This window comes from Lissotriton helveticus, chromosome 2_1 (genome assembly GCF_964261635.1).
Source record: "Lissotriton helveticus chromosome 2_1, aLisHel1.1, whole genome shotgun sequence".
NCBI lineage: Eukaryota > Metazoa > Chordata > Amphibia > Caudata > Salamandridae > Lissotriton > Lissotriton helveticus.
The window spans coordinates 892,458,157-892,479,213 of record NC_136059.1 but is presented as its reverse complement, the minus strand read 5'-3'; the positions used below and the strand labels follow the sequence as shown (position 1 = coordinate 892,479,213).

Genomic DNA, 21,057 nt, shown 5'->3' with positions numbered 1-21,057 from the left:
CATGTTCTCTATCATACATAGGTAAGACCACACAAGAAGTAAAGAAACGTGTATTACAGCACCAATCACGCATCAGGTGTAATGTAATGACAGCTCCTTTGGTGGACCATTATATCAAGATGTCACATCGACCTGATGAAATGTTATGGTTTGTGATTGATGTCATTAAGTGCACTAAACGTTACCATAATGTCAATCGTCTCCTCACTCTAAGGGAAAACAAGTGGATCTGGACTTGTGATACCGTACAAAAGGGGCTTAATTCTGTCATTGAGTGGTACACTGTATCGACATTATAACCCTTTTGTTTGGCAGTTTTTGTGGCTTACGTTCAATAAGACCCCTTTCCTGAGTAGATTTTGTAGCTCATTTTCTAGCTCATATTTGAAAATAGTGTCTGGTTAACATCATTAAGCTTTGGGCCCTGGTTGGTGTAATAAATATAGGTTATTATCCATAATGTATTGTAATGTTCTTATCCGAGTACAATGACTATAGGGTGAGTAACTTAAAATGTATATAAGGAGTCTGAACGTCCCTTACTAACCTTTTCTGAGATGGCTGTTATAAAATTATTACTTTACCAATCTCCTTCGTAGCAATTTTAGTACGATAAATGGAGAGCAAATAATGTTAGTATGGTCAATGGAGAGCAAGTATATATATATATATTCTTTAACATCTTACTCTTCCACAATTACTCGGTAAACTATGGCTGTCATTAGTCCGTTGTCTTGTTAGATTTCTTCAAGTTTCAAGATGTGACCGCTGATTTTGCCCGTATGACTAATATGGCCAATGTTGAATAGTTGTGAGTGAGTATGGCAAATAAAGTGTCTGGAGACTTGGGTTTGGTCACATAGTCACCCCTTAAAGTTGAGCTCATACCGAAAAGATTTAGCGTTCTATACATTATTTTCCCGTTCCATCATGGCCGCCCTTTTCATAACTCCTTCGGAGTAGTTTTCCAATTCCCACATATTCGGGTGCCTTTCACTTTATATACGACACGGCCAACACGCAATGTTTGTAAGTTTGTTGGTACATTGCGGTTTGTATATATTTTTACCTTGTACATTTTGGTCACGTGTTGCAAATGTAAGGTAAAAACAGCCGTGCCGGGTTCGGCACTCCCTGACCGTTTAGGCGTGTGGAAGAGAGACGTGAACGCTCTGGAACAAAAGTAAGTGTGGTCGCCGGATGATTGATTACATTTGCGGTAGTCTATTGAGGTTTGCAGTTAGTAATGAGGTCATCTTTGGTTTCAGGAGAGTTGAGAATACATCGATTAAATCGAGCTGTGAGTATTTCTATGGCTTTTGATGTATTTGCATGTCTACGTTCACGCTGCGGTGTGGAGATGGCAAAGTAGTGATTTATCTGGTATGAGGTATTTACATGGCTGTGGTACTATTTTATGTTACAGGGTACCAAACTCTCATAATTTTCATACAGGAGTGAGTCAAACTACTTGTAAGTATGAGATTTATTGTGGTTGAGGTCACTAACCTATGGAGTTATTTAGAATTGTTATGGATAATAGGTAGATGGTCTATTTGGTTTGTTGTCTTTCAGGTTCAAAAATATTTCAGCCTTTGGGGCCTCACGTCCACCGGCTGGTGGTTAGTGGTAAGACCATGATGTGTTGTATATAGTGAACATTTGACACTTTTGGTGGTGGTTTTTAATTGGTTTCAACGTCATATGATTTGATTGTTTTCCTTTATGGTGATTGGACGATTTTGGGAATGCAAGGTTCTGTACAAATGTAAAAAATATTTTATGTGTATATTCACTTGTAGATATATTCTGTGCAACGGGTCCTGAGGATGGTCCTATGGATTTAGCAACCGAGAAGGACCGAAACGTCGACGCCTGACGCCGTTCTGCTTCTATTAATATCAGTTGATGTTATACAAAATTATATGATTGAGATATACTTTTTTGTACATGGTATTTCAGTTTTATCCATGTAGAGAGCAGAAGGTGTTGTATACTACTGACAACTAATGATCTATAGTAGTATTGTGTTGCCAGGTCTTAATGTTCTGAGAAATAGATTTTTTGATATGATATTTTTTGAAAAATAATAAACAGTATAAAAAAACTGTATTTACCTTGCTTTCAGTTAAATGATTGATCACTTTTTGTGACAATACTAATCATTGAAATTGGTTAAAGCGATTCCTTTGAGGACAATTGTTTATTTGTTAGTGAATATAAGTTGGCAGATAAAATAATTTTATCGGCCATACATATTGATTCGTGAAAAGGTACTACAGATGTGCCTAATCTCGTGCACCATTTTAATTCCTGCTGTTCCATATCGTCCTGCAGTAGATTTAGAAGATAGTTGTATATAATCCCTATGCGTGTCGTTTTTTTTAGTATTTCCATTAATTCATTATGATGAAGTGGTGCAATATTTGGATGTGTAAAGATAAAATTTCGTATTTGTAGATATTTAAAAAAATCATGTTGGGAGAGATTATACTCCTCTTTTAACTCCTGGAATACAACAAATGTGCCATTTTTAACCCTGTCACCAATGGTTGTTATACCTTTTTCCCGCCATATGCCCATAATACGATCCCTGAATATCAATGGAAGCAGTTCTATAGAATTACATGCAGTGTAGAAATTAATGCGTTTTAATGAAATGAGCTTCCGTATAACTCGCCATCCTTTAAAGGCGGACATGATAAGTTTGAATCTCGTTCTTTTATAGTAGCTTGGTTCTAAAAACCGAAGCAACATTTGCCGGGATTGAGGGCCAAGTAAAAGAGAGTAGATGTCAGGGCTTTCAAATATAGGTGGAGTTCCACCTATTGAAAAATATTTAATATTTTGCATTAAACATGCCAGATAATATAATGCAAAATTCGGAACTCCCCAACCCCCACTTAAGATTGGTAATGTCATGTATTTAGATGCTCTCCGCGAGGACTTCCAACCCCATAGAAAACGATCAGTTATAGACTGCAATTTGCTCAATTGTAGTTTGGATATCTCCAATGGTATTGCGCGAAAATAATATAGAACTTTCGGTAGAATAGTCATTTTTAGGACATTACGTCTCCCAACCAGTGATAAATGTAAGCATTCAATTTTCTCTAATTGACTTTTGACTGAAATTAGTATGTCTGACCAATTTACCGTAACTAACTGTTGAGGTAGCAATCTAATTTTAATACCTAAGTATTTGGCCTCTATAGTGACTCTACTATCATTGGTGCATAGTCCTGCTGAACATACAACCTGTGTCTTCTGGATATTGAGTTTATACCCTGACACATTGCCAAATTCTTGAGTCAGATTTTCTATTTCGATTAATGCAGACTCCGGGTCAGATGTTATTACTGCAATGTCGTCAGCGTACGCTAACACACGTATATTACCTCCAGGCAAAACCATAGACTGTATATGTTGGGATGACATTAGTGCCTTTAATAACGGTTCTATATACATAGCAAATAGAAGAGGTGAGCAGGGACACCCCTGCCGTGTACCCCGCGTGATTTTAACTGCCATTGACTCTTGCCCCGAAATACATATCTTAGCCCTTGGATGTCTGTACATAAAATTTGTAAAGCGGATATAAACCTTCGTCCGAATCCCATTTTCTCCAAGATCGCCCATAAAATTTCCCATGAAACGCGATCGAACGCTTTCTCTGCGTCTAAAAACACCAACCCAACATCCAAATGATTTGCGGTAGCATAATCTAATGTTGCAATAACCCTATGTATATGATTAATCGTGCCGCGATCTGGGAGAAAGCCGTGCTGTTGTTCAGAGACTAAAGTTGGAACAATTTGGCTTAGTCGATTAGCAAAAATTTTGGAATATAGCTTCGCATCGGCGTTTATAAGTGAGATAGGGCGGTATGACCCGGGTAAATGCGAAGGTTTATCTTTTTTACGAAATATAACTATGCTTGCATTTGCCCATGATGGCGGTGGATAGCCCTTTTGGGCTTCTAAGAATGTTGCAAGCATATCATTCTTGATTATGGGGAATAGTATTTGATAAATTTCTAGCGGGAGTTTATCAGGGCCACAAGCTTTCCCCAAGGCCAGTTCTTTCAGAGAAGTCTCTAATTCCTCAATTGTGATTGGAAGCTCTAGTTGTTCCTGCTGTGCTGAGTCTAATTGTGACAATTCAAGTTTATCTATATATTGATCAAGTTGATCAGATGAGAAGTTTTCTTGGGTATAAAGGTTTGTATAATACTCATAGAAAACCTGTAAGATCCCTTCGGATGTTTCAATTCGAATACCCTGATTATTTTCTATTGAGATTATACGCTGTATAGACCGTCTCCCCCGCATTCTTTGAGCTAGGCATCTGCCCACATTTTCCCCATATTCATATCTTTCTGCACGAAAAGCCTTGTATTGCTGTGCTATATCCTGGCTCCAAACCCCATTTATCTTAGCTTTATACTTCGCGACTTTATCTTGAGAGATAACGCTATCTTGATGTAATCTAATATCATGCATTAGATCTTGTTCTGCATTTATTAATTCTTGAATTAATTGTGTCATTGTATTTTTCTTTTTCTGTTGCAAACTCCATCCATAGCTACAAGTTTCGCCACGTAGTCCTGCCTTGAAGCAGTCCCATATCATTGCATGAGATGTAGAACCTCTGTTCAACTCAAAATATTGCTGGGCCCAATCTGTTGCTTGTTTCACATATATTTCATCTAGTAAAAGTTCTTATTAAAGGTAAAAGATCTTTGACTTCGTTGGGTGTTGAGTACAGGTATATCTATAACAATTGGAGCATGATCTGATGTGATGCGCGGCCTGACTACCATACAAGATCCTTGTGCCATATGTCTGGGTATGAAAATATAATCAATTCGCACAAATTTCTTGTGCGGAAAAGAAAAAAAAGTAAAGCCAGGATCCCTCGAATTTGCGACAGGCCACCCATCAATCAAGCCATGCTGATATACCAGTTGGCGCAACGCCCGAAATACCTTGGGTTTCCTACCTATATATCTAGTGAATTTAGGATTCCAAATATTAAGCTCCCCATGAATATTGAAGTCCCCCAATAAAAATAATGGGGTATTCCAAAGAGCTAATTCTACATTTAGAAATTCTATCACTGCAGCGTCATCAATATTGGAGCCATATACTGTACAGATTGTAGTAGCAACATTACTTATAACACATTCCACGATTGCCCAGCGTCCTAAGCTATCTACTTTAGTTTTCCCAGTTGCAATTACAGATCGTCGTCCCAATATTGCCACACCTCTGTTCATGGTAGATTGTTGAGAGGAAGCCAACACAATAAACCCAAGCTCATTCAGGACTTGTCTTTTTGCCCACGGTATATGCGTCTCTTGAATACATATTATATCAGGTTGTATTAGACGAATTTCATGCATCACACGCTTACGTTTATGCACATTGTTAAGGCCACATACATTGAATGAGCACATTCGTAAGTTACCACTCGCCATGACAAATACTTAGATTCATTACAAAAATTACATTATACCATTGTACCATTGCATCACCAAAAGAAAGAGAGTGTATTTCAACACAATATTCTATGACCTTGACTGAATTTTTTTTCCCCTTTTTTTCCCCCCCCGTGTCCATCCCCCCCAAACCCTCACACACCATCCCCCCGTGACCCTCCCCCAACATTAAGGCAAAGGGGCCTATTGCCCCGGTGATGTATGTGAGGACACCACAAATGTTTGGGCGCAACCATAACTCTAAAACAATAGAAGAGCATGAGTTTAGCTAACAAAACAACTAATATCCAGAACTCAAATTGTACTCCTCATGCTAGTGTATTCAGATACGCTTTTGCTAGAGCTTCTGAGGTGAAAAATCTATTTTGACCCTTATTTACAATTTTTAAAGTACATGGTTGCAACAAGAAAGCTTGAGCCCCCTTTTTTGGAAAGGATCGATCAGTTGACGCATTCTCCAACGATTCTCCACAGTAGTATGGCAATAATCAGGACGCACAAAAAACTCTATACCCTTCCCAGAACGTTTCCTATCGGGTCTTGCCAGATCATATAATTTTTGTCTTGCCAGGAAATTATTCAAGGATATCAAAATAGCTTGAGGGTATTGTTTAGTTTGGGTGTCTCGTGTTGTTTGTTTTCGAAAAGGAAAGCGATGCGCCCTCTGAATCTCCTGAGACCATTGCCAGTTTTTAACATCAGGAAAGGCTTCTTCAAAAAGTTCCAACACAAACTGTCATACATCTTGTCCCTCGCTTCCTTCTGGAACACCCAATATTCTCAAGTTATTATGACGAAGTCTATTTTCCAAATCAGTCAGTTTAGAATTCACGTCTTCTTTCTGCCCCTTAGACTCGTCGAGGCTAGTTTTAATGTGAGTTACTTGGTCCTCTAATGAGGATATACGTCCTTCCGCTTCCACCATTCTATCTGTAAAGTCATTACATGATTTTACTAGGCGTCGCACCGTGTTCTGGAGTTTTTTACAAGCGTTATGAGTTTTTAAGTGCTCAGATTTGGCCTCCAGTCGTTGTTCTGAGATGGCTTTCAATATAATGTCTATTGGTGTTAGATTAGAACAGCCAGATCTAGGATTAGTTAATTGAGTAGAGTCTACTAGATCCTGTTCTAGATCTTGATCTATTACAGTTGGGTCACCATCAGAGGTTTCCTCACTCCATGTCCTAGCTGCTTGCACCTCGACTGTAGAGAGCAGATATTTCTTTGCTTGTGTTTTCAAAGTCCTCCTCTAAATCCTCTTCTTCTAAGCCGGACCCTTTGGAATGCTCTGAAAGTGAATAAAATTCACTATCTTTACTGCTAATGGGATCGCCATCACATTCAGCCCCCTCAGCTCGGAATGGATCAGATTCCACATAACCTTCCGCCTCCCTCTCGTCGTCGTTAATACTAAAAACAACAGTGTTCTGTGTTTTGGACAATGTGAGGGGGGAATCGAGTGTGGGTGGAATAGTTAGAATAGTTGGCGTAACTAAGGCAGCTGATGGAGATGCTACGAGTTCTTCAAGTGCCTCTACCAAAGTCTTATCTTGATCATTATCCGGATGTATCCCACCCAGGTCGTCAACAGGCACATTCTTTTCGCTCAAAACTCTATCGCTCTGTACTTTAGCGCTTATTACTGCTGCTTTTCCCTTAGAGTTGAACATTTGTGGGATTTTCGGAGTGCCTGTTTGGCTTGTATCAAGGTCATTATTAATATTATCCGGCTTCGACTTTGCCGCTAAAGCAGCACGAGTCCCAATCTGATTTTCGCCGCTAGGTCTGGTTTTACCACCACGTGCAGTTTTAGGGGCCATGTTACCAGCAGATCTTTGTACACCTCCTTATAGAACGCTGGTTTGTATAAAGTTGTATGGATTTAACTCCAGGCTAGTTACTAGTCTCTTTACAATCTCTTTATAATTTGGAAGTCTCTTATATATGCTTGCACCGTTCGAAATGCCCTTTTTAACAGCTTTTTTTCCCCAAATTAAAAGTTGGTCTTACTTGTTTTTTTTTTTGAGTGTTATTTTTTTTCCCCAGATCAGAGTTCTCTCCTCCGCTCCTTACGTGTGGTTGTCAGGTGAATAGCGCTGTTTTCAGCTGGTCTTCTATGCCTGAGTCGGTATTCCAAAAATAGCGCCAAACATCTCCAAGCACCTTCAGCGAGGTACCTGAAACACCAACAGAAAGCGTCAGTAGTATGACAGCGGGCGTCTCCTGCACAAACACCGGCAGAGAATAGTAAACACGGACACAAACTGAAGCGCCGGTAATGCTTCAGCCTACACCACACCTGTGTCTGAAGCACAGCGGTCGTCTTTCCCCTCATGCAAAAAGTACCGGGACAGAGCTCCTAAAAGGGCTGTGCAGTGCAGAAGTCGCCGCAGGCTTCAAAAATAACACATCCAAAAGATTCCGCTTCGAGCACCTCTCTCTACAAACAAGGGGTCCATAAATCACCGACCGGAGCCGGAGCCGAGGCTCAGGCTCAGGCTGCCACTGCCTCTGCTGCCTCGCCCTGCATTCTCCCTCGGAGACCGTGATAGACGGACCGAAGCACTTCTGAAAGCTGTAAAGTGCTGGAAGCTCTGTAAACAACAGCGATAATTTGTCCAGGGCATCAGCAAAGCGTTGGAAGCTGAAAAACGCAATCTAGCGGTAGCAAAATCACCGCCAAAGCTCAGATGAAGCTTCAGGTTAAACGCCCAAACGGAGCCTCTCACAAACACGCCTGACGTGCAGGCGCCATCTTGCCGAGATCATGGCGTTTGAAATCATCACGTTGTTAGAATTTTATCAGGTAATAGTGTTACCTTATAGTTACACATCTTACAAATGTCAAAATGAAATTCTATTAGAATCACGTGATACAAGGGGAAACAGTATTGCAGTGAAAAAGATCTAGGCTCCATCATGGCTATAAACTCCAATTTATTTGAAATAGGCTTTTCCGAATGGGGAAATTTGGCTGTTAATTGACCTATTTTGCTCCTTCTAAAAATATCCTTGGAAGGCCCTATCTTAAATTCATCCAGTAGGATTCTATTGGCTGACCAGGAAGTACTGGAATATAATTCATGAGAACCTGTTGACCTGCTTATAAACTGCAAATTGTAGCCACATTTCTGCTTGCTTTCATTCTAAATGCGATTTGCTTACTTTTTTCTCATAACAATTTTTGAGGGAGCAGGATCACCCCTTGAGTGGTTTGGGATAGCAAACGTCTGTCTGAGAAATTTTGGGAATGCATATTTGACCAATTTGTTTTAAACTCAGGATCTGGCTGTGATTACAATTACATGTGGTCTCTGGTGTGATGAACTTAAATCCAAATAGAAAAGAAAAATACATCTTGATGAGCAGAATCATTACCTCTTCTAAATCAATTTTCAAATTCATCAGACATTAGATATGGAACAACCTCCTGAAGCACATTAGAAAGCTCCTAACCTTCTCCCAACTCCAAAGGGCAATGAAGACATGGCTATCACCACTGTCCTCTCACGACCACAATGTTGTATTGCATGACTATTGACAACCAGACAAGTTCCCGGTACAAGAGTTTGCTCTAAGTGTGGAAAAGTACCCTTTTTGTATGGTCACCTCCCACTTTTTGCTACAATGCTGATGGTTATGACTGAAAGTGCACTGGTGTCTGCTGCTCAGGCCCCAATGCTAGAGCTCTCTCCCTAACAAGCATCTGCAATGCAATAGGTATTGCATTTACGCAAGTTTAAGCTATTGGCACTGTAAATGACCATGCTTTTATTTATGTTTGATTTTCAAAACATAAAAGGTATTGTCATTTGCAATGCCAATAGCTTAAACTCTCACTAATACGAAACCTATTGCATTCCAAATGCTTGTTTAAAAGGGTGTGTGTGTTTGTGTGTGGGGGGTTTGCAAACAAAAGGTAGCAGAAGGAACACAGACAGGGAGGGTGTGGGGCAGCCAAACAGGGTGCGGGGAAGCAAAAATGATGGCGAATTGGGGGAAGGGGCATGGAGGGCATAGGGAAGCAAATAACAGAGGGAGCAATGTGGCGGGCAGGGGGAAAAAAGCAAATGAGCGAGAGCAACGTTAAGCATGGGGTGAAAGCACACCCGTTACAGGTAATCTGAGCCGAGGAGCAAAGCGCAGCTAGCGGCCACGTTGGAATTGGAGAACTGCTCAGTAAAGAGCTCCAATACCTTCCTAACGGGTTTGTGCTTGTAGTTGCGAGAGTGTGTGTCCAAAGAGAAATTTGCAGCCAAAGACTTTTTCTTTTTGGGATCCATTTCACAGAGAAACAAATTGAGAAAAGAGGCTAAGAGGCCTTTGTTGAAGTCATGGTTTTTAGCAAGTGAGCAGAGTAGCAAACCTAAAGCATATTGATGTTTAATATAGATGTTCGTTCAGAAAATAAACACGCCAGATCTAGCTGAATTTATATCACGCACCTTTGACCTCCCTAAAGGCATCGCTGAGTGACCCCATCTGTCTCCCATGGCCCCTGAAGAGCTCCCAGTTTGCTACAAGTTAAACAAGCTAATGGTCACAACTGCAAATGAGAGACCCTCGTGCAGTAAGAGAAACTCATTACAGAAAATAGTGCTTACAGACTAAAGAGATGTACCGTGTAACAACCGAAGTAAAAGGGCCAGTCCTCATGGGAGGTTACAAATGAAGACAAGGCGGTACTAAATCAGGACTAACAACCCTAATAAGGAATCAGAAGCCAGCATTTACGAAGGACAATGGCACAAGCCAATCACAAATATGGGCAAAGAGTGGGCGGGGCTTCAAGTACATACTCCAATACAGCATGTCTTGCAGAGTAGCGCATATGCTGCCCAGGCTCGACCTAAGACACATGTGAATTAGCAACTCAGATTGCCAGACTTTAAGCCACTTATAACACCCTGGTATATGATACCAGTGGTACCCAAGGAAAGGAATTTAAAGGGCTCAGCAGGACCTGAAGAACCATTTGTGCCATCGTGAGTTACCCAAATAAACAGATGACAGCAGTCCTTCAATTACAAACATCAGGAGCAGTGCAAACTGCTCAAACTCGTCTTTGCCCTCGCCTTTTGTGGCAAGGCAGTTGCCCCCAAGAAAGGCCAAATGAGCCCAGAAGGTAGGATGCATTATATTAAGGATTTGCCCCCAAGGAAGGCCACCTGAGGCCAGGAGGTAGGAAACATTATATTAAGGGTTTACGCCCCAAGGAAGGCCACCTGAGCCCAGGAGGTATGATGCATTACATTAAGGATGTGGCCTCTAAGTGCAAGCTTATATGTCCCTATAGTGACCTTTTCCATTTAAGGCTACTCTAAGTAATCAGCGGTTCATAGGATATCTTGGGCTGGCACCCAGGCACTAGCTCCATTACAGTACCAACAAAATACGTCATGTTTGGTATCAGACAACATGCCTCCTCGCCCCTGACACAATCCTCTTATCCAGGCTGATGTGGCACACACACAGGTGGTTACCAGCATTTCCTGTGCCCTGGCTGGCAGCCTGCAGCTGCTGCCGCCAAGACAGGAATCTGACCCTCTGCCAAGAGGTGTGAGCTCTTCTCGGAGTCAGAAACAATGGTCTGGATGGGAAAAATGTCACACCACCCTCCCCAAAACATCAAGGAGTGAGCTTCAAAGCTTACACCGCCTGTAATATGCAACCTGGCTGCTTCACAAAAGAGGAACTGGCCTTCCCCAAGCATATTAGCACTCGGTGGGTGTAAAATGATGTAGTCAAAAGGTGTACACTCCCAAAAGACTAACCACATCTCTAGGGTGGGCTACCTGGTCTGTACAGCAAAGGAAGATTTCTGTTATTTTTTTAAAAAATGGCAGAATAGAGGGTTCTGTGGTCACCTCATGGGCGGTTTAGCCATAGGGGCTAATAGCCCATTGGCCACTTGCATCCACACCCCTAACATCCTTAAATCTAGGATTAAATGGGCACCTCTGAAACCAGAACCTCAGTCTGACTTGCAACAAAGGACACAAAAAGACCAGAGTCTTTGACAACAGAAACTGCACCAACCAAAGACGCGATGCTCTGCACCTTTGGCAACCTTCCTGGAACTACATGACTGCACAACTATGACTCGTCCTAGTCCAAAGACCAGTTCCCCCTGGGCAACGCTAGGCTCCCCTGGACTAGAGGCACTAGTCCACTGCACACCGCAGGCAAATACTACATACCGGAACCGAAGAATCGCTGTCCGTCGGGCCCGCCCAGGGATCGCCCAAAAATAGATGGTCCAGAGCTTTGTGGGAAGTGTAATCCTGACCTCCAACAAGTTTCAGGTAGCTACCGTTTTCCTCCTGATGTTGAAACAACTTCCTGCTGAACTTCCTGCTGCCAAGGCTTGTTGGTGGCCAGTCCAGCAACCAACACCTTTACTTGCCGCTGCAAACAACTCAGCATGTCTGTCAGATCCATGGACGATGCCCCACCCGTTTCCTCATTTTCCTAGTAGTTGAGGCTACCAATTGGCAATATTTTTGCAAATGTAATTACTAAAGGGGAAATGTGTTCGTCGGGGTATGTGGGAAGTGGGGTACATGACCCGGAGCTGTATACCAAGTTAGAGAGGAGGGTGTGGAGTCAGATTTAATAAAGAGACCGTTTAATGCTGGGATGTCAAAAGACTCAAAACAAGTAAATCTCAGTCTCAGTTTATTTTTTTATCCCAACGATTGCTACCACGCCTCCACATATTTTGCCCACTGGTCGATTAGCATGGAGTAAATAATTTCCTGGAAGAGCAGCTAAGATATCAGGGGAGGGTTCATTTGCAAGCCAGGTTTCTGATAGAAGTAACAGACCTGTTATTTTCAGAATCCAACACATGATATATTTCTATTTGGTGCTTAACCGAGGATCTGATGGACAGAAAAACGTGATCTGGTTGGATGTGTTAACAATCCCAGTGCAGGTACTAGTGGGCGGGAGTGACAGGTCAGTGGTTGAGCTGTTCTTATTAGGTAGCCCTAGGTTAGACAGATGACGGAAGATGGATGGGTCAGGGTGAAGTTTTACCAAATGTAAGTATCCGAGTTCGTTGGAAGAATAAGTAAGTTTTTGGGCACAGTAATTAGCTTTGGCCAGCCAAGAACTGGCTTGCCTTGGGCCACCTCTGTCGGCATTTAAAGGGCCGCAAGCTCTGACAGATTCCACCGCCTTTGCTGAGATTGGTTCTTCCTAGCAAATCACATTCCATCATGAATCATCTACCACGTCTGAGAGCAACGAGGTTAAGGAGAATTTAAAGTGCAAAGTGCAATAAGTGCACCCCCCCCCCCCCCGAGCTGACAGTTCCTACTTACCCGAGAACACACATACGAGGGAACAACTTCTCAGTCCAAACATACGAATTATGGAATAAACTTCATAAGAAAATCAGACTTGTCAACAATCATTTACAATTCAGTAGGTGCATAACGTCCTAGCTTACCCCATAACCAAGTTTATATCCCTCTAAAGCAACAATGGTGACTGGTTTGTGCAAGCACCTTTCAAATCTACCCTCAAATTCCTTTGAACGAAATACGTGAAACACGCTCACTTACCACTTGTGAAGTTTGGAGCCACTCTCTGTGCATAATGCACAACACAGCACTAAGATGTGACATTGCTACCAACACCCTTCTACCATCTAGACAGCTCAGGAAAAAAGTCTGCAGAGCACCTAGACACTTCTACAAGAGGTAACGAAGAGATAGAGAAACACTACAATTATGGGCCTAGCCAAGCTTAGTTTACAGAGGTTTCTGAATGTAGCTGCATTCGATATCTACAGGTCCTTTCTAGTACCAAGCTGAAGGAATGTAGAACCAGGAGTTTCTCCAAACTCGGCTCCACTCACATCACTTCCGGACTCTCAGAAAATAGTTTGCTTCATATATAATCCACGTTCACATAATCACTGCACACCTGTTCACCCGATGGCCTGCCGGCACATCCATATGTGTGGATATTTGCTTAATGTGACCTCCATTTAGATACAATATTTACTATGTTGTCACATTCTGTTTCACTTAACATGATGTACAGCATTCAAGAGGTTACAGGCAAGTCTATACAAACTCTTAAAGCATATAGTAAACAAGGATTCTTCCAGGAGTTAAACCGAAACCAGCAAAAAGTCAAAGAGCCCTAGGGAAGCAATAACAATTTATAGTATGATGTACAAAAAAGTCTCAAATTCCATGAAAGCCTCTCCCAAGGAGGACTCATTCAACAACTCGATTGAGTCCCTATATATTAGGAGAGGAGACGAATCCACATCACATAGACTCCACATTTCTAGCACTAGGCTCATTTAAAAGATCAGTGCATTCTGGGATTTGTAGTCTTGCTTCAACGAGATCCAACCAGTGGCGTTTCACTCAGAACAGGGATTGTGAGCAGGGAGGTAGGGGAGTATTTTTTTTTTTAATTAATTTACCTTGTCAGCCGCACGCTTCTCCAGCCGTCGCACGCCTCTCCAGCTGCCAAACGCCACTCCTCCCTCTGCTGGAAGCACCGAAAGCGCCCAGGCTTCTGAACTCTCGCAGTCAATATGACGCTACAGGAGCAGATTCGTGATTGATCTGAGCACCCTGCTTGGATGCTCAGGCAATGCCTGGGGAGGCTGGGCATGTTCTCCACGGGGCTGTGCAACACAGCCCAATGGAGAACATGCCATGTGTGCATGACAGGTTGGCCAGCCCTGTAGGGCCAGCCAAACTGTCATGTGCACTTAGCAGAGTGCAAATCACTCCTCCCCTGCTCTGGCGTCACGGAGCCAGGCCCACCCAGACTCCTGCATAGAATTTTTTTTTATAATAACATCATGTTATTACCATTTTCCTTTTTGCACTGCTGGAACAGAAGTGGGGCGTCGCTCGGAGCCGCCACTGGATACAACTAAACCCTATACCAGTGGCACTTAACCTTTTGACTTCTGTGGACCCCATTTCATAATTACTGGACTCCGGAAACCCCACTGAATTATTATTATTAGAAGCCAGGGACCCCAACTTAAGCAAGTTTGCCGATTTGAACCGCAAAACAATACACAGAAATGAAGACAAGCATTATTTATTTATTTATGCGATTTATTGAGCGCGCAAATACCCGTGGATGTCTCAGCCCTATAGACTATGCCTGCAGGTAAAACAAGTGACTATTGATTTAAGAGCCAGGTTTTTATTTGCCTCCTGAATGTGAGTAAGGAATGACTTGTCTTGATATGGGGCGGGATACTATTCCAAAGTTTGATGGTGGCAACTAAAAAAGATCTATCGCCCCAGGAAGCTTTTTTGTCCTCGGTCCGTCAGGATATTTGCTGTGGAGGAGCGTAAACATCTAAAGGGTGTGTAGACACATAGAGTTTTTTTTAAACTCCGGTCCAGAGGAATTAAATGCTTTGAAAGCGATGCACAGGGCTTTAAACTAGGCTCTGTTTCTGACAGGTAGCCAGTGAAGCTGTCGAATTATGTTGGAGATCGGTTTGAATTTGGGGGTACCTCTGAGCAGTCTGGTTGCCACATTCTGCACCAATTGTAGTTTGTTTAAAACTCTTTCCGGGGTATTGATAAAAAGACTGTTACAGTAGTCAATCCTGCACATGACTAGAGTACTGATAAGGGTCTTAGCGGCAGAGGTGGGAAGGTAGGGAAGGAGTTTTTAAATCATTTTAATGATGAAGAAGGATGCGGATACGACTGCATTTGCATGGAGCATGAATGACAGTTTATTGTCGAAGATAGCCCCCAAATTGCTTACCTTTGCAACCGGTGACGGAGGTGCTCCCAGCTCTGCTGGCCACCAAGTAGGGGACCAAGCAGGAAGGAGGTTGCCAAAAATCATTACCTCCCTCTTATCGGAATTTAATTTAAGGCAATTATCTGCCATCCAGGTGCTGATTGCAAGCATTCCCTGTTGGAAGTTATGCGCAATTTTAGCACCGTTGTTGTTGACCACCAAGACCAGTTGTGTGTCGTCGGAATATGATGTTTTACCCAGGTGGTGTGATTTAATGACCCTCGCTACATCAGACACATCGATGTTGAATAAGGTCGGACTCATCGAGGATCCCTGAGGCACACCACATGGTAAGGCAAATGACGGTGAATTAAAGTTGCCAAATGTGACTGATTGTGATCGGTTGGAAAGGAGGAGGCCAGGAGGGCCTTAGCCCTGTGAGAGATCCCGACGGCCGTGACACGGTCGATCAGGGTCGCATGTTGACCGTGTTGAAAGCCGAAGAGAGATCCAACAATATCAGGACAGCAGCACCTCCTCCATCGAGTATTTTCCTAATTTCATCCGAGGCCTTGATAAGAGCAGTTTTGGTGCCATGTCCCCTTCTGAATCCAAACTGGGATTCATACAGACAGTTGTTTTGATCAATAAAGTCTGATAACTGGACATTCATGACCTTTTCGGCGATCTTAGCTAGAAGGGGAAGACAGGCTATGGGTCTTTAACTGGTGACGTCTGATGGATCCAAATTACTCTTTTTAATAAGGGGCTTGATGACCGTTTTTTTTCCAAATACAGGGATATGTACCAGTTTTGAACATCAGATTAACGATATTGGCTAAGTTGGTGCCTATGATGTCAGGGAACTGTTTAAGGGTGGATGGAGGACAGGGATCATCAGGGGATCCCGAATTGATGGTAGTGAGTAGGTGTGAGACCAAGTATGAAGAGACTTGATTGAATTCCTGCAGTGAAAAAGAAGGATTTTTGTCTAAGGATGTAGCTCTGACAACGCCAGAAGGCTTTTTAATTTTCTTGGGAAGCTACTAAATGTGTATCACTAGAGGTGTGGGTTGTGAAGTTAGAATATATGTTACTAACTTTTTCTTGAAAATAGGTCACCCGTGAGTTACAAAGGTTTTGAGAAGCAACTGTGGAGGTGGTGGGGCCTTGTCCAGAAATCCGGGTGACTGCCTGGTAGGTACAAGTGCTTAACTGAATCTTGTGCGGATTCAATTTGATTACGATCGAATTTGCTTTTTTCAGTGACCAGAAGCGGTTTATATTCGGACAAAGCCTGTTTATAATGAAGTTTTTGAACAGGATCGTAATGTAAGCGCCAGCGACGCTCTTGGCATCTACAAATTTGTTTCTCTAGCCTGAGAGCTTCGCAGAACCAAGGGGCTGACAGTATGGTCCTGTTATGAGACCTTTTTTTGGTAGGGACCGCCGTATTGACAGCGTTGGTAATCCAATTGGTGTAAAAGGTAGCTGCCAAATCGGGGTCAGAAGCAACAACTTGCTGGGTGGTGAGTAATTTGGATTTGAACACTTGCGATGCGATATTGCCCCATGCTCTGAAGTGCTTGGAGGAGGTGGGTTTGGTGAGTAGAGCAGGGATGGTTTTAGATTGAATTTCAAAAAGGGACTGCGCAGTGGTCCGTCCAGGGCAAGGGAATAATATCCCCTAAGATGATTTGTTGATGGTTGGAAAAAAGGCCATCGAAAGTGTGGCCCACAGAGTGTGTGGGAGATGTAACTAGTTGAGTAAGACCTACCGCTTCCATTTCAGCCAGAAGGACTAGGGTATCTTGGTTGTCATGTCATATGCTTCAAGAGGGAAATTGAAGTCTCCAAGGATGAAGAAGATGCTTTCTCCTGCCACTAACTCTAATACACAACCCATAGAAGAGAGAAATTCTATTCGGGAACCGGGGGGACGATATAGAAGGATGCCTTTAAAGGCAAGATGGTTGGGTATCATGATAGTGAAGCTGACTGCTTCCCAGATCGTAGTAGGGATAAGTGCTGTCCTGGCTGCTTAGTTATCATGGTGTATGATTGCCAGACCTCCTCCTTTTTGGGGGGCTTGGTCAAATCTACTGACCATGAAACCATCAGGAGTTGCTGTACAGAAATCTGGGCCACAGGAAGGGTCACCCCAGGTTTCGGTTATTGAGAGGAGGTCCATTTTGGGGTCTTCGAGGAAATTTAGAATTTCATATTTGGGTCTGGGCAGCGGCCGGGCGTTTATAGGAGCTGACCGGATGATTCTCTGTGCCGTGTGTTGCAATTTGGTGAGTGGTGGCGAGAGATCGTAATTATTGTCTAAAGAGAAAGGACAAACGGGGCAAGGTAGAGAAGGTTGGTCTATTAGCTCAAGATTAATAGCCGGGCAGCTGCGTGAATGTGTGTTAGTATTGAGTATCATTTTTTTAGCTGTTCAGATTTATAGGTCAGTGGTTTGGCGCAGAGGTCAATAGTGGTACGTGCAGGGGGAGTGGCCCTGGGCCTGGGCACGGCCGGGCTTGCCTTTGGAGCGCCAGCGGCGCACTCGCTGCACACGTCCGCTGCGCGTAGCGACCGGCATGGACTTAAGTAGGGAGGTGGAGAGGAACACTGGTCTGCTGACCTTAACGCCGCTTGTGAGCATGAAGTGTAGTCCCCTCCACACAACCGATTGCTCAGCAGTGGTCTGGGGAAGTGCAAATGGTGATGAAGCTTTACCAAGTGAGTGATGATCAAATTTTAAAAACAGTGCATTCATCAAACAAATACACAAATGAGGAAATATTTAATTTAATTCACTAATATAATGTTTGGGGAAGGTTGGAATTTATTTAAATCAATTGAGACCACCTCAATAGTCCATACTATATTTTGTTTAGCTGCTCCCACAAATCAATCTTCGGTTACCAACTTCGTTTTTAGCCTCCAATTTCAAATTCCTACGCATTAACATAATGTTTTTAAAATTTTAATTTTGCTTCTTTATATACAACTTATTCATTTGTTATTTAATTTTCTAAGAATTTGCGGACCCCCTTGAGTAGACATCGCCGACTCCCAGAGGTCCCCAGGCCACAGTTAAAATACCACTAGCCTATACTCTACCAATGATTTACAAGAGGAAAGGCACAATTGGAAAAGAGATATTTGTATCATTGAACCGTCTGAGCGTCCTTCTATAAGGCACAGAGGAAGCGAATATATATCATCCACACAGCTTGTACCAATTCTCTGATGAATGATATGTTTGTTGTACTAAGCTCCAGTTGAAAGTAAGATAAGTGGGTATTCTAACAATCATTCGGACATCGATCTATCTATATATATATATATATATATATATATATATATATATATACATACATACATACATACATACATACATACACACACACACACACACAAACAGACAGACAGACAGACACACACGTGGGTTAGTCTATGACTGGCAAGTGAAGGGGCTCTCTCAGGGCTCACATACACAGTCGGTGAGGGCAAGCATGGGCATGTCCTGGCCCCACTACCGTTTATTCTGTATATGCCAGCACGCCCTCTGGTCCTAGAGACGTCCAGGTTGTTTCCCTTAAGTTAGTAGATGTGTATTTCTCGGCCCTGCCTTGCGATGACCGTAGGGTGAGTGACTCATAACCTAAGTCATAGTTTGATATGGGAAGCATTCAATGACTAGATAAGAGGTTTTCTTTAAGTAGGTCAAATATCCAAACCCATAGGAATGTGCATTCTGTCGTATAAATACTTTGTCAAGAACGGCTGTAATATGAAAATAGTTTTATGATAATATTTACGAACCAGATGTAACTTGCGAGTGTGATGTTTAATTTTGTAACCACTTACATCATTCGTCTGCTACCAGTAAGTACCAGGTGTGCCATGATCCTTTTTTCTGTAAAAATGTTTTTTTCTGTAAAAATGTTCTACTTATACGTCTGAAAGATTTCCCCCCACGGGTAAGATATCAATATTTTAAGACACACACACCCTGGCATACTTTCCCTGAGACAACATTTAAAGAATCGCAAAATAAAATGTATGAAATGGAAAGTATGACTGCTTTTTAGTGACCGCCACTTAAACCAATATTGTCGGTTTAGGACCATCCCTTGGAATGGGCTAAGACTGAACCGCCTCCGTCCATGGACGGGGTGCAATGCCAGCTTTCACTTTAGGAGCTGTATCAAGAAGGGGCGGCTGTCGCTAAGCGGCACTGAACGGGACATTTCCACGCAGAAGCGTCAGTGCGTTATTCACATTCAGTCAGTGAGTGAATTCGCAGTAACACCTTTGCATCGCTAAACCAACACCTTTGCAAAGAAACCACAGAAGTAATAACAGAGAAATCTAGCAGCGACATCTTTTCGCACCTGAGCCAAGCTAAGCACGGATCGTTTGCATGCCGCTGCCGACAGAGACAAACAACAGGACCCTGGTGCCCTGTGCACACATATTTCGCCCCAGCCTCTGAAAGAGAAATTCGTATGAGAATGTGCTCCCCCCCCCCCCCCCCCGAGTTCCAGTGGAGGAAACTCAACGTCCAACATAATATCCTCATTCAGTGAGCGAATCTAGCATGCATGGGAGCGCAGCCATCTGCGGTGTCACGAACGTCCTTTTCCTACACAGAGCAGTGAACGAGCTCAGCGTAGGCAAGGGGGCAATCAGTGCACGTAGTGCTCAAAATACCCCGCGAGCCCAACTAACAGGTGGCACTGCAGACGATGCCCCCAAAATCCTCTGTATATGAAGATGAAATGCGGAAACGAGGAGATACCAAAAGGAAACTGTGTATTGAGTAAGCCTTGTTTGAATATTAAACACATTCCCACAAACATAACAACATACTGCAGGAAACAGTCATCTGTGAAAGCAATGCACCCAGGCACGGCGATGCCACTTGCCACACCATATGGACCTGGTGGGTCAACGTGTCACAAAGGTAGCCGAGGACACCTGAACACCAACAGAACCAGCATGGGCAGAGTACCATGGCTCTAGGATGGAGCCCCACCTGCCCGTGTTGGCACCTTTAATACACCGCCCTTCCGTCGTCGGGTGAATCGGACTGCACGCAAGTCTGCATGTAATACACAAACATGCCCGCAGGTGGGCTGCATCGGAGTGCCAGGCTGCGATGCCAACCTCACTCACCCATCAGATTCATGTGAGCGCCTTTGTCCCTCGCATTTCCCCGGCCCAGGGTCCACTCGCTCCGGGTCTCAGCGGCGGTCCACGCCGCAGCAGGGCGTCTGGAAGCAGAGCCTGCTTGAAAACGAGCGGTGTGCGCCCGGCTCTCCCCAGTCAGTCGGCTCACCGAAAGGCTGGACCACCTCCTGCTCCCAGGGCAGCCGCCGCCTCTTCCTGATGCTTTGCCGCTGGAGGCTGCGAGGGATCCCTCGGGTTCCTCCCCGGTAGCAAGGCCCCCAGGACGCTGCACACCTTGTCACCGGCTCTGAAGAGGGCTACGCGGTGAAGATGGCGACCTCCGCGGCGCTGAGAGTACTCTGGATGAGACAAGCCTCCCTTTGCCGCCGCCCGGGGTGAGCGAGCCGAAGAGCTGCGACGCAGGCGGGAGGAGGCGGGCCGGGGGCGGAGCCGCCATGTTCAGCGTGCCTGGACTCGGTAATGCACGGGGCCGCCGCTCTCTGTACGCGGCCACCGAGGAAGCAGGGAGATGGGCCGTGCCCAGAGATCGATACATCACTCACTGTCCATCATTCTTCTGCAGGAGCGAACTAGCGTGGATCTCGGCGAGGGAGAGTCGCAGCTGCGGCTCTCAGCAG

At 43.7% G+C, this 21,057-nt stretch overlaps 1 protein-coding gene across 1 annotated transcript in view; it reads right to left on the bottom strand.

Moving 5' to 3' along the window:
- Nucleotides 1–20,968, bottom strand: part of CDC42SE2 (CDC42 small effector 2) — a 379,165-nt gene extending 358,197 nt beyond the window's left edge. Inside the window, exon 1 of the mRNA XM_078675617.1 lies at nucleotides 20,426–20,968. The gene's annotated coding sequence lies outside the window, so the exon portion shown is untranslated. The remainder of the gene's footprint in view (nucleotides 1–20,425) is intronic.
- Nucleotides 20,969–21,057: the final 89 nt, after the last annotated feature.